Here is a 17,302-nt window from a genome sequence, read left to right on the forward strand (position 1 = left end):
ACACCCAATTTGTCAAAGTAAAGAAAACCTGAAGCTTCAATCAGAGTGAATAAAGAATCGTTTTCCAGAATAAATGTTTTGAGTCCTGGTTTGACAGCATGTAAATACAACGATTGACAGCTGTTTATTTGGACCAGCCAAAATCATTTAGTTCGACTGGTTAGGCTTATTTGAACATTCAATGAGGTAATGTGGAAATCTTGCCTCAGCGTGGATGGACAACAGTGCGCTGAGAGGAACTGTTATAGCCACAAGATCTAACAATTAGAGACCGAAATATCGTCTTTCTCGAGGCTGTGAACGATCACAGCATGTGTGTGGTGAAAACCCAAAGACGAAAGAGCTTTAAGGGGTCTGCACATGTGTTGCAAACATCTTAGAGTATTTCCCGCAAAGTGTATATTCTGGTGTTTGTTCCCTGAAATGTATAATATTTCACAAAAAATCCTATTGTGGGTTTTAATTTTATGTGGCCAACAACAGATTTTCAGCTCACAAATTGTCTTAACACTTTATTTATTCAATGGAACCCTCAGTTTCCAACATTCACAGTTAAAAGTTGCCCTCTTTCACTTTTCCCAACCAGATATAATCTGTCTCTGGATTAAAGACATCATCATGTCAGTCAAAAGTCCTCTTGTATCTTCAGGCCACGTACTGTACACTGGACTTGTGTAATCAAATCCACTTTGATTGGAGGCAACATTTCTGCTGTATTACAATATTTTCTGTTCTTCATAGTAATATCCAGGACCCCAACACACCTCTGAGAACAAAATAAACCCACAGTTTTCAGATATTGAATCTTACTTTGAATATCTTTCTGCATTAAAGCTAGACTTTGATGGCATGATTGGACATAGTAGTTGTTTCATTTTATTGTAGGTCTATATTATTATTATTATTATTATTATAATGCGTGCACCCCAAATATGCTGTAGGCATTATGTTAATCGGATCTAGAGGGGGAAATATATCTGTTCCTACGATAAAATAACTAAGCAATTTCATACTTCACAAAATTAAGCTTAACCATAATTAAGTGAAATAAAGAAAATACATATTCTTAATATTTGGAAAGAAAACTTGGCCCTTGGTCCACTTACTCTAGCTTTACAAATTCCCCCAAATATCTCCTGCCTTAATACCACTTTATATCATAGGATTGAATTTCCAGATGCCACGGAGACACCTGATGAGGGCTGTACCGTGTGGTTATAAATGATGTAATACAATATGTCTAATATGTAATACAAATGTAAATTGTGTTTAAAACATTTAAAAATGAACCAAAATGATCAACATAACGAGAAGAAATAACACTTCTGACATTAGGCTATGGCTAAAGAAGTCTATGTTTTGATATCTACTGAATTTACCATGTTAACCAGCTAGCCGTGGCTGTCCCATCTTATAACACCACCTTCATGTCAAAGAGTTTTGATTCTGAACTTGCAACGTCTCTTTTAGACCGGTAAATAAACATTTGTTTAATGTGTGCTATGTTGTGGTAGTTTATAAATTTAAATGACTGTATGACAGTGTTACGACATTAAGTTTACGGTTTGTGGATATATGGCTCAGACAATTAATTAGCTTGCTGTCAAACTAAGGTATTTTTATATAACACTGGTTTCACTGCTGTTGTTTGGATAATTCAAAATGGATCTTTAGTGCAGATAATGACAGAAACTGTACCGATGAACCAAATGGCATCAATATATGGTTTTCTGTGGCTGTTCTCTTGCTATTATAATCTTGCTAAAAATGGAGTTAAGCACATGAAAACAAAAACTATACTCTAATCTGATGGCCTTATTTTTTGTTTATCAACTACTGGGTCAATATGAGCTGTCATAAAAAAAAAAAAAAAACTATTAACTAACAGCAGGGTAAGAGTACATAAAATTCTACCAAAACTGATGAGGGTGAATTTGGAGTGAGGGTAGACTGAACTCTACAGTGACTCACTATTGCCTCCTAACATACCAAAGTGATATTACATGATGGGACTTGAATCTTATATATTGCACCTTTAAAATAAACTTTTTTTTAATCTCAAAGGTCAAGAATGAATTTACACAAAAGCGTTTTTTGTTGTTCTAAATAAATTGTCTAATCAACTTTGAAACATAAAATCTTTGGGTAAGTTCATTTCGCCACAGTCCATTGAGAGATGCATATCAATGGGTGAGACTACTGACATTTGTACTTGGAAGTTATATTTAGCTTGGAAAGTTGTCCAAACATTCTTTCCATTCCTCAATTTGTTCCAATATATCAAATAAGTTATGCACCATAAAATACATTTAAATAACTTAATTTAGGTGTAGACCAAAAAGAGAAACAACCATATATAGGTCAAAATGCACGATGGGTCCTGGACAACTGACATAGTAAACCTGAAAGGGCACACCCACACTGTGATCTCAATGCATGATGTTAATACAAGAAGTCTGACGTAAAAGGTTCCAAAAATAAATTTGGTTTTCCATTTGTCTTTTCGTAGCTGCTCACTGTTCAGCCCATATATGATAAAATGTCACAGCCTGCTGACGTAGAAGCACAAGGTCTCAACGTAATGACAGAAAATAAAAACTCACCCACCTACAAGTCTCCGTGGCATGTGAAGGAAATGTTAGTGTTGAGGTCACAGCACACCACAGTCGGACCAAACACACGCACACAAACACACAAAATCCTAAATACAAAAGAATAAAAGAAAAACACCCACACTGGTCACATTGAGGTCACGGTACACCACAACAATGGACGTCTACCCTCTCAAACACACACACACACACACACACACACACACACACGCACACAAACACACACGCACACGCACACACACACACACACACACACACACACACACACACACACACACACACACACACACACTCTCATGAAGACACATTCATGACGAGCCTCTCTGACGTGTTAGTTGGTGGTGAGGTCTGTAGTGTACGAGCAGGGTAAACGTGGGTGTATTATAAGCGAACCAGACGCTACTGCAGCATGACCATCCACCAGACACACACACTCACACACATTTAAATCACAACAATGCAACGTGCTGACTTGTGTCGATAAATTTCTGGCTGGTTTTGGCCTGTCAACAACTGTACTACACTTTGACTACCCTAACAAAATTAATTTTAAAGCCAAGTCTTGTCCTGTCAGATCTAAACGCAGTGCCTCACAGTTCAATTACGTAGATCTGAGCTAGTTATGTGTACGCATAATGCACATCAATGTGTCTATGCTTTTGCGTGTATATATTGCATATAATGAGACATGTCTGTCCATCAACCAGAAAACTGGTCAGAGTGAGATGACTCTAATATGAAGTGTAAATGTGTTATGAATAATTCCTAATTTAAACTACTACTACTACCAGTAGGTAGCTTATCTCTCACGGTCAGAGCCTGGTATTGTTCAGATCAGAGGTAACTTCTGTGTACATTGGTGCAGTGTTGTCTGGTTGCGTGGTACACAAGCTTGCGTGTGCACGAATTTATTACCGCTAAGCATGTGTGTGTGAGTGAATTAACAATACTGTATCCATCACACTCATTTCCATAACAGATCTCATAAATAATTGAATGGAAAAGGGAACTGTTTCTGTTGATGCTGACCTGAGACAGCGAGAGGTGAAAGACACACAGAGCACTTTTTCATCTTATGCAACAAAGGCTTTCATGCACATAAAGCATATTTGTCATTAAACTTCAGAGGGAGGAAAAGACAAACTTGGACCATCATCTCAACTTTCAAAAAACCTTAAGAATTATCAGTAGAGATCATTTTAAGTGCAAAAAAAATTTACAAAGCATAATTGAAATGTAACTTTGTTCTGAAGAAGTATTAGTTCTGAAAGGGTTTTGCCCACCATGCAGTGTCTCCAAATGCTGATGTGGATAAAGCTATGATTTTCATAAGGCCCTTGTTGAAGTCTACATATCTAACATGCCTGTGGTATCAAGTTTTACTGGCCAGTCAATAGTTACTGATTCTGCTCCTTCTCAACATTTCAGTTCAGTCACAGTGGAAGATTTCTTCCTCTATTTTTACATTTGTCTACTGCTCAAACTGCCTATAGAAGCATAGACTTAATGGCAGAGGCTTCACTTCACATTCAAATATTTGTTAATCAGGTGCCGTATTCCATTTTCATTGTTTGATTAAGTGTGTACAATGTTTGTTCATAATGATTGCTTGTCTGACCACCCTGATCGAGTGATCCCATTTATGAACAAGGTTACTATAGTTTTACCTGGGCAGATAAGACACAAACAAGTAGACCTTTCTAAAACTTCTAAAAAGCTCCGCTCATAATATCATATCTCCTAGCTGCTTTCCCGCTGATAGATTTCATTTTCTGATGATTACAAATGAAGACCTTACTATGGTGTCCCTCAGCAGCTCTAATATTGTTTTTAGAAACAAGACATCTGTCCAGCTACACTGCATATTCAGCCGACAGTAAACGTTTTCGTGCCAGACTTTGTTGGGGCCTTGTTGAATTCGTTGAGATTTTTTCCTCTCTATGATGCTCCCTGGCTTTGCAGAATCTTTCTTATCTTGTCACTGAGTATTAGACTGGAGCATCAAACAGACTCATAAATGGTGACGGGTAAATTATGTTATTATGATGTGCATACGTCATCCTAATGTTCTCTTTTCCAAAAGCATGACTACAATAAAAACTCTTTTCTATTCAAAGGTAGAAGATGGTTTTGATGAGGTTCATGGCAGCTATGAAATATTGGTGTTTCAGACATGCAACAGACGTCATCTAAAAAATGTTCCACTTTTTGTTACGTAGGTCACTTTAGTTCTGCTTTAAATCAGTGAAGTAAGGTGACCCTGGTGCAGAAGGTTTTCAGGAAACCAAGGCCACACCACTTTAATCTGTTTTGATGTATGGACACAGCAGGAGCGTGTTGCCTTGTTAAGGATCTTGACCTTCTCATATTCTACTCTCCGCCTTCCTGCGGTCCACCTCAGAGTTCGTGTTTCAGGATATTTTATATCTCTCACTGCCCGGGCCCCTCAGATGGAAATCACAGTGGACAAGTCTTTATTTTACTAACTGTTGAAAAAGCCTCAACAGGATACTGAAATTATCAATGTGGGGCAAAGATACCAAGAGAAATGTTGATGCATTAGGGGGGACAGCGGGTGTTTGAAGGGGGCAGATTAAGGTGGAGAAGAAAAAGGAGAGTGAGATGCATGTAACTGTGTATTTAATGACTTATGAGCAACACGCTGAGTGTCTGTAAAGACAGTAAAATAGAAAGCAGTAGCAGAGAAAAACAGTGAGATAGGTATGACAAAATGATGAGTGTTCCAGCGAACTTTGTGTCCACTATTGGAAGTCTTGCCAGTCAAAGCAGTGAGTCATATGTGACCTTGAGAGAAGAAATAACAGCAGAGGGATCCCTGGATTTCCACGGCAGCTGATGTGGTCACCTTGTTTTCTCTGGTGAGGTTTCTGAAAATGATTTAGGGGAAACTCTTCTAGGCTTATTCTGCGTGGTGTCAAGAGTGACGCATGCAACAGGGTTTATTCTCAGGAAATGGTCAGACGCCTTTCTGATGGAGAAGTTTCACTTCCAGAACACTCTTAGGGTCACTTTCGTTTAGCAATAGTCAAAATTGGGAACTTGCAGTTGCGCTTACTGACCAATTTTCTTCTGTGGCATTGTGAGATGTAAGTGTCTTGAAGTGGATGATGAATTCACCAATACTCATAGTGATCAAATAATTAGCATCACTTGATTTTTAAATTTCTACTAAGGATTATGTAGGCATCTTTATGATGTGAAATTCAGTGGCTATTTCCTTCATTCAGTAGGATACTCTGACATAACTGCTACCTGGAAAACAAACAAAAAATATGGCAGCAGTCATAACTATTTAGGATGATTGTCATTTTCATGTTCTAAATATGCCTACCCTTTGTCAGTGGCTTCCTACTAAATGCTGAATGTATACGAGGTGCCAAAAGTTCAGAGACTGTTCCTGTTGTCCATGAATAGAGCACAGCACAGTAATGAACAGGAGGCAGGAGAAAAGAATGACTTTTAGGAGTAAGTACTCCAAGTTATGTCGCTTGAGCAACATCAGTGCCCAAGTTAGACATGTTTTTGGGACCATTGGTGGGTACATGTTTCGCCATGGACCTGAAGCTTGAGAAAGTACATCTTTGAAATGTTGTAGAAGGCCTACAGCGATGAAGCATTGAGCCAAGTGAGGGGTTTTGAGTGATATTTGTTTTTCAAAAGGGGTCTCTGTCCAAGACTAAAGAGGGTGTGTCAGATAAAGACAAATAATGTGAATTTATCCCCCAGGGTCAGACTGTCAACACAGCTGTGATCTTCTGAGGTAAACGATTTCACACCGTGATAATTGGGTTCTCCAACTTGACAATGTGCTGGCTCTTGACTTATTGCAAACATGCAAGTTTCTCGCCATCAACAACACAATTGTCGCTCCCCACCACCCTTACTCATCAGATTTGGCTCCTTGGCACTTCTTTCTGTTACTTAAAATGAAGTTCAAGCTGAAAAGTAGCTGTTTTGACAGTTTGGAAGAGATCCAGTGTGAATCACAGATGTTGCTTGACACATTTACAGAATAAGACTACAGGGGAGCACTCAAAGCTTAGCAGGAGCGCTGAGAGAGGTGCATTGCTAAACAGCATAGCCACTTTGAAGAGGACGATTTAAATCAGGGATGACAGTTTTTGGTTGTGAGAGGCACAGTCTGAACTTTTTCATTGGACCTTATGTATTCAAATTAATGGACTTCAGTTAACTGTTTACCCTGTTTCCAGTTGACCTTCACATTCCCTGGCAGGCATGTGTTTTAATGAAGTAATGTACAAAATTATAAGTTGTTTATATTCCCCACTACCGGTTGACAAGCTAATAAGGGCTTTCTGGCAGTGCACAATATTAAACTATTTAACTGCCAAGAATGTGCTTCAGAATCAAGTCTTATCTGGTCAAAGAGCTTCAGATACAGACAGGAGGAGATTGCATAATTAAGGAAGACTGAAGTTTATGTTACCTAAACAACACATGTATTGTTTTGAATGAGGAATGTGATATTGAATCTCATGCCCATTATAAATGTTGCTGTGAACTAGACCGTGGACTATGCACCAATAGGAATGTAGATTCACATTAAGCAGCAATATTCATGTAGTCCATGAAGGCAGGTGCAATGCAGCATTGCTGGTCTCAGAAGAGAGAGGATTACAGTGCATCCATTTTTAAGAATGAATTAACTATTTTACTGACAATTATTTGCTGGGAAACTGCTGGATCCTGTGAAGTGAACCTCAAATAATCTTCCAGTTGAATTACAAGGAGGTATTTTACAGCTTTTTAATTATTTTGCCGGCAGCAAGGGAAAAGTGATGCCCAGGGAAAGTCAACAGACAAGAGGCAGCAGCCTGCTTCCTTGTTTGTCTAATTCGTCTCATGAAAGGACTCCTCAATGTGTGTATTTGTGCTAATGTTTACCATCCAAAATGAGCGCGTGGCAAAGAAGGTCTTACTCACCGGCCACAATCTACAGTGGCGCGGACCCAAAGTAAAGATGGCCTTACTGTGCAACTACTGTACTTGCGCTGTACGCTGTCAGGCTTCACCCGTGTTACACCTCCATAAAAGAGCAAAAATAAAACACATGGGATGTTTCATTAAGAAATATTTAATACTCACCACAGTCAAACCAGTTTTTCCTCTGGGCAGAAAAATGACTGCACACAAACAAGATTTTTGGAGCCCTCTGTGGTACTTTTACAACCTCAAAGTAAAGTAGTCAGTGACAACATGATGTAGCACCTTTCATAACAAGGGTACGAACTGCTGAATCTGTGAAAGTGAACAATACACATTTTAAAATACAAAAACTAGTTCACCCTTCTATGATTGGCTAATCTGCAACTGCAACCACGATATATGTCTGGATATATTTCTAGAACTTTTAAAATGATGTTGAAATGTACTTGTTCTGACCTGAAGCCTCACCGCTCAGATGTTGTACCAGTTCTTGTTCTCCTCCATGAATCCCCTATCCCCGTATACGCCATAACAACTGCTTGCTGTATTGTATAAGAAGGTACATGTGAATCCCAGAGGATTACTCATACCTGTGAATGGGGACTGTGATGTGGAGTCATCATATTTCAAGATTAGTTTTGTCACTCTTGAACTTTATTACCATTTATTTGATTTTAAGATGTATGGCATTTGGTAGCTCAAAAGCCCCATCTCGCAATGTTAATGAGAGTGAACAATTATTTGTGGATCTGTTATTGGGATCCACTCCAAAATGAAATGGGTTCTTCACTCCTTGACCCATGCTACACTGTTCCACTAAATCCACGAAAATCGGTCGGGTAGGCTGGCTTTCAGTCAGAAATAGAAGGCTGCTCGACAGATGCCGAGATGGTTTTTCATTGGTATCTGATCTTGTCTTTGCAGCTTCGAAGTCATTCAGCTTGTCACAAATGCACATGTACAGCTGGCTATAGGTTTTGGTGGTTCAAGACGTGATTTGTGTTAATGATAGTGGTGTAAAAGAGAACTCTGAAATTATAGGGTCAGCCGTCATAAAGGGGTTTAAATCAAAGTAAGGGGCAAATTGAAATTTCGATCCGATTTGAAGCTTCAAATCCCAGTCATGGGAAAATGCGCATGGCAATCCATTAAAGTGTTGCTAACTATTTCAGCCTGAATCAAAGTGATGGCCCAACAGACAAACAAACACTGCCATCTCCAGAGCCATGTTCTAACGAGCCAGCATTGTTAAACTAAAATAAATAAAAGATTGGACAAAAAAATGTAACAAGTCAATACATCACTAGATTTCTTTCTGGTAGCACTGAATAAATCTCTCAGAATACTTGGAGTTGATTGCACAAATAATTACAGTGGAATTGCAATTGTTCTGGGCAAGCAGGAAGACCTATCAAGTTTGAACATGTCATCAATGCCACATTTCCAAGTCCAGTTCTTTAACTCTATTTATCTTTACATAGAAACTGCATAAATTAAAATGACCTGATTTTAAGACGTTCGCTTGTTCATTTTTGATGTCTTCTTTCCCCACCATCTCAGACCTTCTGTCCTCCATTAATTTACATTTACTGTAAAATATTCTCATTCAAAAAAATACATAACCAAGACTTGACAACAGGGTTTATACTTGAGTTGTACATTTTTGCTTTGTTGTCTTTTTCCATCATTATCTCTGAGTGTTTTCCACTGAGCTAATCTCCCGCAGTCTCCAGTTACCTTGGAAAAGATGACAAACAGGCCAGTAGCGTCTGAAACAGCAGTGTGTTTTCCTGCTCTCTCCCCAGGATCCCGCTGGCATGTAGGCCACTAGGCTTTCCCAGCACTGGGCACTTAGCTTGGCTCAAAGAAACAGCTTGTCTGCCTGTCTGTTGGCATGTAAATGTGTGTTGGGCAGTGTGTGGGTGGGCGTGTGTGCTGTGCATGCAGTGGGGAAGGGGCAATAAAGACAATCACAGGAGAAGTACAGTGTGAGCTGTAATAGTTTGTGTTGAGTAAGAACAGGCAACATTTTGGGTTTAAGGATATTTATGTTGGCCTTTGGCCCACATTTTGACCCTCTTTTCTGTTGTCTTGCCCCTTTCACCTCTTGTAGAATGAAAAAAACAACATAACATACAGGTCTGGATTAATTCCTGCATCCTTTGACATTCTGTTACAGTCCCTGAATAAACATTATGGTATACTGACGTTGGGCCATGCTCAATGCAACCCAAGGCTTAATATTCATGTAATTACTATGATGACAGGATGCCAGATACTGAAGTGCAGATAGTTAAATCCTACATATACTGGAATTTTGTGTTGGCAGATGTAGTAAAACAGAAGTTTTTGGTTCTTTTCAACTGCTAAAAGTCACGAGGAGGACAACCCAAACTCATTTTATTCAGTGTAAAAAAAAAAAAGCTAAAACAAACTATTTTAAAAGAGTAGTTGAGGGACAAAAGAATATTCAAAATTCCTGTAACAATGCGGTCAGACTCCTGAGTTGACAAAACGGGATATTGAGGGGAAATTAACATGCCAAATATTGCAACAAGAGTTCCAGCTGAAGCACAACAATACATGCAGTTCCATTTAAATTAGTCACGCACCTAATAAAAACCTGTGGAAAATGTAATGACTCTCAAGTAATCCTCATTACATCATAGCAATGACCTAATTGCTTATAAACTTTCCAAAATTAATGACTGTATTTATCTACTGGAAACAAAAATACAGGTGTTAACCTTATAGAAAAGAAGCATCTATATAGTGTCCTCAGACAGCTACATTATTAATATGCAGATTAAAATATTTCCACACATCTTCAAACTGAAAGCTCAGAAGATCTAAACAATCACCACAGTTTCAAGGAACCAAAGACTGGTGCCACCAATTCAGTAACCGACAATAGACTAAATGTGTTCACAATCTTCCCTTCTGTTCCTCAGTTATGGCATCACATTCATAACAACGGGACAAACATTAAGTAACTTTGAGCTTTGACCACACAAATTGAATTAATTCGTCATTGGGACCAAGTGAACATTTGTGCCAAATTCAAAGATATTCCATCAAGGCGTTCTTGAGATTTCGAGTTCACAAGAGTAGGACAGATGGATGTCCAGATAACCCCAGAACATAATTCCTCCAGCTATTACTATCACAGAGCTTAAAAATAAAAAGTTTGGCAAAGTCATGCACAATTTTTTGGAGAGACCATATTTTGGAAGGAAACTAACATGTTTTTGGGTATAATTTTACCATTTTGGACATTAACTACCAACTTTATTTCTCTAATCTATAACAACTACATATCATGATCATAGGTTGTCATTTGTCCAAACGATTGATTACATACTGTCAAGAGCCATCACAATAGCAAGAGGGAAAATATAAATGCAGTTAAATCGGAATAATCCCAGAAATATTTTCATGTAGTTTTTGTCCATAGTTATATAGAAACCTAAAATTTTTGAAATTTTAGACAAATCTATAAGCAGACGAATCGAACTCACAGCAATTACAGTAAGGCACACTGTTCTTTGGTAGTGTGCAACCACCAGCATTCAGTGTCTGTTGAGGCCTGCGCCTTAATGGTGACTATTTCCCTTAATCAAATCATAAACCCACTTTTCCAGTTCAATCTCTGTCAACAAAGTATGTTTACAGTCTGTTACTTACTGCCTGTGTTGCATGCTTTTTGGACTCTCTTTGCCTAAATCTCAGCAGTTTAGTTGGTGACTAACACATTATTCCAACTATTAGGAAAATAAAACCCAAGTTGTAAAAAGAAAGTCCTAAAATGATGTGGCCTTCCTGATTTAATTTGTTCACTCTTACCAGGACATACACATTTAGGAGACTCATGGTCTGACACATGACTTCCAGTCAACCTGACTTCTTCATTTACAACCAATTATCCTTATTTGCTTTTCTAAAAAGACGTACTTATGCTAAGACTAATTTTACTGTGATTAGGATGCCTGGCAGTGTGAATGCAGAACACTACGAGATTGTATTGAAATACTCAGACAAACACATGCATTCGTTCTTTTTATACAGGTTAAATTATTAGGTACCAAGAAGTGAGCGATATATCCACTGATGGGTTGACTGCCAGTAAAAGGGCGTTGAAAACTCTACTTGTCTGAGCTGGGGTCTGACTGACTGGAAATGGCACAGAGGAAACCGTTCAGGAGACAGAAATTGATAGGTGTACTGATGGAAAAACGCCACAAAAAATGAGAGGAAAAAAAAGACAGAGAAAGAAAAGTTCATCTGATATATAGATCTCAATTCAAAGATGACAAATACGGAACATGAGATTGGTGGAGACAGGGAATAAGTAAATATTAATGAATGTGTTCCTTTGGGCCTTCAAACACCGTGCCATATTTGTTTAACAAAGGTTGTCAGGAGGAGAATTTTGCTAAGCTTCACCCAATCCGTCCATGGGAGGTTTTCTTTTCAGCAAGGTCTCCCTCACTGACCACAGCAGCGGTCTGCTGACGGTCACGCTGCGGCCAAACTCTCGGGCTGCTTGACTTTCTTGGAAGCGTCATCACGCCCACATGAAAAGAGAGAGGGAATACCGTAGATCGTTCTGTTAAAAGAAGACGAGGCCCTGGAAGCCCGTGTGCGGGGCAGGCAGGAAACATTTAAACACACAGACACACATGCATGCACACGCTGAAATGCACACACAACCTGAGCAGACGAATTAAATCATTACCAGAACAGCTGCCTGCCACAAATAGTATCACCACTGTTTTCATCTGTGAGAATGAGAGCAAGAGGAAGAGCAGGGATGCGTGTGATTTTGAATCTTCATTGTAATTTTGTCACTTATTTGTTGGATTACTGTTATTTACTTTAATTAAATGCTGTTGGTAATCAATTTAATTGACAGCATATTTTAACACTGCCTATTTTCAAGTGGAATTCTTGAAAGCAAGAACAAATAATTTACATGATGGTATATCTGACAGTATTTGTCTAACTCAGTTAAGATGCTACAGAGAGAAACTGACGTGACTATAATAAATAAGGTTAATGAAACTATATTTAAAAACTATGAACAGATCTGACTTTTTGCAACTCCCTTTGTTTTATCAGAGCTGTTAGCGTTAGAGAGCCACGCACAAGTTGCCTTTTGGCGCCGAAACTGTGACCACCATGGTCGGACAAAACACAGGACTTAACCCGGGAAACTGGTGTTCGAGTGTGTTGGAAAACAAGAGTCCATGTGGATTTCTGTAAAGTAACGTAACTAAGTACTTGTATAACATAAATAAAGTATCTTTGTGACGAATATATTGTTGCTGACATAAAATTGCTTATTTGAACCCAAATCATGATATTCTCCTAATCCTAACCAAGTAGTTTTGGCTAAATCTCACCAAAATGCGAGCTTTTGCGATCTTTACCGAAAGCTAACTTCATACTCATTGAAGCTGATAGAACTTTAGATACCGTTTATTGTTGTTGTTTGATTAATTTGCATCTGACTATATTTTTTTTTAACTGTTTTTGTCACGAATACTTTCACACAGAACATGAATATTGCGTGGTCAAAAAAAAAAACGTTGCAAATTTGCATCGCTGCCGGGATGAATAGTTTTGAGGCCGGCTAGCATTTTCATATTGTTTATTCGTCTCGTCACGTCCGCAATGTGTAAAGACCTTTGACCTGAGACATCTTGTGTGTTTCTCTGAGACACCAGCGGGCTGTCACAAAATGCTCTGGGATGAGACTTCTTTTTTCTACAAAATAAAATCTTGCATATTTTTCATGGTGGATTGACATTACATACATCTCCCAGAGATCTGACAGATTCAATTCCTTTTTACTTATGATATCTTATTTTTTAACCCTTGTAATTGGAGGTGGTAAATAAGTGAGTTTGTGTCAACTAAGAGTAACCATACAAAACTTGAATGATTCCTCTGTGGAAACACTTCAAAGTTTATCACAATGTTTGTTATATTGCATGTTGAATTGAGGAATGGTGTAATATGGCAGCTATAATAGTTGTATTTGATGTATTTTGTATTTCAGTAAAGCAGCATGTTTGTTTTCTGACTTCCAGACAGGCCACTTAAAACGTATTTACTTATTTTAGAACATGTGTTTTGGATTATTTGTCACATGCTTAATACTTAAAATAATCTGAAACACATGTCTGAACTGAATGGAGGCGCTATAATCTTGTAGCACTGAATCTTACATTTCAATGGTGATTTGATCTCAATTTAAAAAAAGCAAATACATAAATTGACTTGTCATACTGGGGAAAACCATTAATGACGTTGTTTAGAGCCTTGCTTATAGGTACAAAGATGTGTCAATGTTTGTTCCATTGTGCCTTAATGTGAATTTTCCAACATTCCTGAACATCACTGAAAGCCTTTAATTTTGACTTGACTGTGGGAGGGCAGGGTCTGGTACTGTGAATGCTGGTTCACTGTCACCCTGTTTACTGGGACATTTTAATAGACCTTTTTAAAATAGAAAACACTTTGTTTTGTCACAGCAGAAAAAAGCACAAGTGAGGCAAATTTGATAAACAATGGCTCAGTTCCACTTTGTGGGTTTTTCTCTGAGGCTCCCCACAGTCCAAAGATGTGCTTGCTATAGGTTGGTGTTTCTAAATTGGCTGTAAGAGCAAATGTGAGCCTGAATGTTTGTCTGCCTGTCTGTCTGTGTTTGGTCTTTTGATGGACTGGCAAACTGCAGGGTGTATGCCACCTTCGCCCATGATGTGGATACAGGACAAAACCAATACAGATAATGGATGGATGGCCCAGTTCTATTAGGTGCCTCAGTAAGACACGACAGCAATAATTGGCAATATGAACTAGCTCACATGAATGCAGTTGTTTTAAATATCATTAAATAAACCTACGCTTTTCCTGCCGCTACAAAAACCTAAACTAACAAATATTATAGGGGTGTTTGGGCGAAAACCATCAAAGATTTGCCAACAGGGTACAAAAGAGCTTTTTGGGTTGTTTTTTTACTGACATGAATAAAGTAGTTATTTGAAATAAAGGTTGACAGGAATAGTCTGGCTGGCTAGTTCAGATGACATTGTCCTCCTTTTCTGCTATCTCTGTGTGAGGCTATTTCAGTTCTTATTGACCGGTGGAGAGTTCCTGGCATTTACTGTTGAATCGAAGAAGTCTTTTGGATGAAAGGTGAAATGTCTTCAACAACCTCAAGCAAGTCACGATACCTCCAGATAACATTTGATCTGGATGACTGAAAATCTTCACAGACTAAATAGTCCTTAATTTTTGTTGACTGAAACTAGACTAAACTGATATAATTAAATGTCTAAATGTGGCCACAAATAATAAATACAACTTTTTTTTGTTCAGAAACTAAGGATAAAACTGAATTAATGTTCAAGGGTCAAACCAGTGCTCTGCATCTAAACTGTCCGTTTTCACAAATATTTTAGCCATCATTAAGGATTATCCTCAATTGTTAGCACATTTTCGCTGGTTTCAATGGTTTTTTTTTTCAATGAGTTTTTTTTTCCATTGAGAAAGAAAACACAACATATGTTTCTTTTGTTCTACATCATCCAGTGTGTCCTTGTTATTCCAGGCAATTAAACTATGTAAGGGTTGTGACAGGCATGAGGCGCCTTTGATAACATCCAAAACAGAACTCTTATGTATCACTTCTAAAGTGTATACCACTCGTAAAATCAATGAGGGCAAAACAACAACACACATTTTGACAAATGTATCTTTTTCAAGATACTTCCTCACATTCACAGCTGTCAAACAGCTGTTCTTTTTCTCTCTCCAGATTTGGATTATTATCAACGCCTTGAATTACAGGCAGCTATTCGGGGTATTTCCCAAAATTTGCCTCTTTTGTCTTATATGACCAATCTGACTAAATGCTCAAGACAAAAAGTCCACAACCTTTCTCAACATATAATGGGTCAGACACTTCATTTTATGAAGTTCAAGACCATTTGAGGTCATTCAATGCATTCCTACTGCGGCAAATCACTGTAATCTTATTGTTTTACCATCTACCCTGTCATCTCCATCAACTGCACACAGAATACGCTGGGAAAATACAAAGCGCTGTGTATACGTGCAATATGAGATAGTTATGAAATTCTTCTTGGCAATTGTCCACAATTTACTGTATGAGCTTAACGTTTATGGATGAATTAGAACTGAAACTATTTAGGTTTTTTTTGCTCAGTTATTCTGAGATCATGTCCAGACCATATTGATGAAAAAACAAGAAAGACAATTCATTATAATCAGACATCATGTCAAATCTGCACTATAAACAGTTAAAAATCAGAAATTTTTGTCCCTTTGTAAATGCAGCCTTTGAGGCCATAATCAGCAACGCTCTGGTGATGCCTCTAAAAACAGTTTAGTGATCCCCGTCTGGTCGGAAACTATTTATTTCCACATTCAAAGGCAATAGGAAACATAAATGAATGTTCCCCTTAGTGGACTCACACAGTGGCTCGGTGCTGGGAAGGCAGTGTGAGCCAGCCAGGAGAACAGACGCGTCATGAATTGGTGTGTGGGCCAACCAGTGCCTCTCCTGGCAATGCAAAGCAATGGGTGGTTGAGTGTTGGAGAGCACTTATAAGCCAAGGGTTAATAAATACTGAGGTTTGCTTCTGTAATGGTTGGCAGAGGTCCTCACAGTTAGGATCACCTTTATTAGCGGCAATGCATCACACTTTAATTAGATTTAGATGGGATTTACCACAGTCAGTAGCAATTAATTCCTTTTGGTGGCAAAGCAGTATATACATTTGGCCAGCAATAAAAATGGGAAACTGTCTTTATGGGTACATCAGCTAATGGACAAAGTCATCGATAAGGATACCTCACTATTTTGTTTGTTTAAATGTCTTCCATGCTGTGGAAGAGATGCTGTGCTGCGTTATTAGCAATGCCAGTGAGCAGTGCCCCTGGGAATGGAAAATGTCCGTCTGTCAGTCCGCTTCTTTGATTCAGACTAAAATATCCCAAGATTTATTGGATGGAGTGCCACGACATTTGATACAGACATTCATGTTTCATTTAGCACCATCATCAGGACAAAATGTCAATTTGTCAATACATTAATTTACAACCAGATGCCAGTGGCGGTTTGTTAATACGTTGGCTGGGGCCAACATCACCAACATCGAGAGAGAAAAAAATACTACTTTAACATGTAAAACATAAATTAATTGTATAATAATAGTTTGCTTGTAAGGTGCATCTGGTAGTCTGTCAGCGCTTCTAAGCAATCCATTAAAGCAGTTTACAAATTGTATTTAGTTCATTTCTGTGTAAATACAAATTCTTCCTGGTGCGGTGCACCGGCCAAATGAGAGTGAATGCAAGTCCTTCAACATTTGGCAACCACGTGACATGAAGCCGCTCTTCAATTGGTTGTTTCAGATTTTCCACGGTGCACATCCCTGCGCCCCGGACCCTCCCTCTTTTATCAGCAGCGAATCGGTATTGTTTTACGTTTCTTTATCTGATATGATTGGACAACTGTCTCATGATCCTAATGATGCCTCTGCCTGGCAGAAAATACAGACAGGAATTTTTAAATATACAAACCCAGCACATTATTATTCAAAGGTAAACCACAACTTGCTGTTGCTGATACAACCTTAAAATAACGCTTGAGTAAAATGACTCAGCTTTAATAACAGGCAGTTAGAGTGGGC

This window comes from Embiotoca jacksoni, unplaced genomic scaffold (assembly GCF_022577435.1).
Source record: "Embiotoca jacksoni isolate LCO1_2020_lvr unplaced genomic scaffold, fEmbJac1.0.p SCAF_11, whole genome shotgun sequence".
NCBI lineage: Eukaryota > Metazoa > Chordata > Actinopteri > Embiotocidae > Embiotoca > Embiotoca jacksoni.